This window comes from Palaemon carinicauda, chromosome 16 (assembly GCF_036898095.1).
Source record: "Palaemon carinicauda isolate YSFRI2023 chromosome 16, ASM3689809v2, whole genome shotgun sequence".
Classification (NCBI taxonomy): domain Eukaryota; kingdom Metazoa; phylum Arthropoda; class Malacostraca; order Decapoda; family Palaemonidae; genus Palaemon; species Palaemon carinicauda.
The window spans coordinates 20,149,662-20,152,161 of record NC_090740.1 but is presented as its reverse complement, the minus strand read 5'-3'; the positions used below and the strand labels follow the sequence as shown (position 1 = coordinate 20,152,161).

General features: G+C 34.7%; 1 protein-coding gene across 1 annotated transcript in view; it reads left to right on the top strand.

The window, feature by feature from the left end:
* LOC137654973 (uncharacterized) overlaps window positions 1-2,500 on the top strand; it is a 45,514-nt gene that overhangs the window by 14,303 nt on the left and 28,711 nt on the right.

Below are 2,500 nucleotides of genomic sequence, written 5' to 3'. Positions count from 1 at the left end.
GCTTTCATTATTTTATTCTACGCTTACCGTACTGAGTAGGTTTCGTGATTGGATTAATCATGTTTTTACAGTCCTGTATTCTATGAATTTTTTTTATTCTATTTTATGTTTTTTTTTTTTTACAAGTATTTGTTTTCATTACATATCTGTATTTTGTCTTAGTGGTATTACAATTAATTTCAAATCAATTTCGTCTTGTTTTATGATTCTTGCCTCATAGATTTCATTTTATTGAATTGACCGATTAACTTGCGTTAATGTTGGTAAAAATGGTTTGCCGAAAGCTTGGTAGATCTCTGAAATAAATTGAATTCAAAATACTGAAGCTTCAACTTTCAATTAAATTTATAGTGTAATATATATATATATATATATATATATATACATATATATATATATATATATATTTATATATAGATATGTATATATATATATATATATATATATATATATATATATATATATATGGATGGTATGTTTGTATGTAAATTTATTAGCTTCATCTTCTAATCAGAATTGTTAACAACTGTTGCATAATAAGCACTAATTGATACTTTAATTCTATCTAGCAACACTTTTATTTCTTTGATGTGGCATGCATTGTTTTGATCCTACAATTTCTATCAATTGCATGTCAACTTTATGTATATGCAACGATATGCAACAGAACAATCATCCCGCTCGATCAAAAACACTTCTTTATTTAAACCTACAAACCCAGATTAGTAACGCAAACGCACTATCACAATCAAGGTTGAGACTTGAGACGAATTTACTTTCTAGACCTTGATCGCCATCATACTAAAACATCTCACCGCCCCCCCCCCCCCCCTCCCCGCCCCGGCCCCCCAAAAAATCAAACCGTCTTGTCTCTACATACTTCAGTCTATTGCCTTCCTTCCATTCTCATTAGCAGCTGAGGTTTTGCCTGTAAAATATGGCGAGACAACATCAATAATAGCCTCAGGATATCTAAAAACTTGGTTATTAGCCATTTTAAGGTCAACATACTTACCAGTAAACTTGTGTTTCAGCCCTAAAGTCCTTTTAACTAACACCGGGGTACAACAGGGATCACGAAATACATTAACCTCTACTCCTTCCACTGTACCTTTATCCACCATTAACTTACCCCCATGACCAACCACAGCTGCTTTCTCTGTCGCACCCTCAAGGCCCGGTCACACCGCCCGAACGTTGCTGGGGCGTTCCTTGAACGGTAGGGAGGTGGACCAAACCCTCGAAAATTTAATTTAACGTTTTTACGTTCGGTCTTTATTAGGCTGCTGAACGTACCAAATCCCCGCATATTTCCTGAGTTTTCTTACACCTCTATTATGGAAGTTGCTAATTTATGCAATAAGGGTATTGGTATACAGGATGTCGAAAAGTTTCAGTCGCTTTTTTTTTTTAAATAAACTAAAAAAAAAAAAACCGCAATCTTAATTAAGATACAGCGACCGTAATTTTTACCCTACTTTGTTATTATCTTTTACAGGTTGGTGACTGTAATATCACTCCGCTACGCTTTTCGACATCCTGTATACCAATACCCTTATTGCATAAATTAGCAACTCCCATAACAGAGGTGTAAGAAAACTCAGGAAATATGCGAGGATTTGCTACGTTCAGCAGCCTAAAAAAGACCGAACGTAAAAACGTTAAATTAAATTTTCGAGGGTTTGGTCCACCTCCCTACCGTTCAAGGAACGCTCCAGCAACGTTCGGGGGGTGTGACCGGGCCTTTACTCGCACCTTTACGTTTTGGACCCCCAAACCTTTCAAAACAATCTCTAGCAAGGTGACTACCACGACCACATACGTATCAATTTCGTGCCGTAACTTTCCTATCACTATCAGCATCCGTTGCCATTTACTATCCCCAGTGGTAACTTTACTTGCAGAGGCACCGTGCTTTTCATGACTACCACTTAAACCCTTTTTGCCATAATTTAAATGGGCTTCCATATACATCTCGGCATATTTTACAACTTGATCAAATGTTTTCATTTCATGTTCCTTCAAAAATACAACCATATCTCTGTCACAAGCATTTATAAATTGTTCTATTATAATCAAATCAAACAAATCATCAAATGTTTCTTCACAATCTGCTAATTCCACCCACCTCTTAAGGTTATTTTTCAATCTATTCCCAAATCCCTCTATTCATCAATCAGTTTTACCACTCTTCAATATTCAAGAACTATTCTAAATATTTACATCTAATCAATCCTACATTCTACACATGAACATCTTGTTTGCAAGTGTTTTTTTTAAGACCCATCCATTCATTTGGATTTAATTACTATTGAATTTCTATTTTTTATTTTTATTCCTTTAAATTTTTTTTTTCATTCGTACTTTCTTTCGAGGCCGCATTATCCATAAGGCTGACTAGTGTTAAATGTGAAAACCAAGAATTATTTATTTTAGTTGTAATTTTATTCTGATAAATTGTACGAAAAGAGAACATGAAATGTACGGGTGGTGAGCGTTG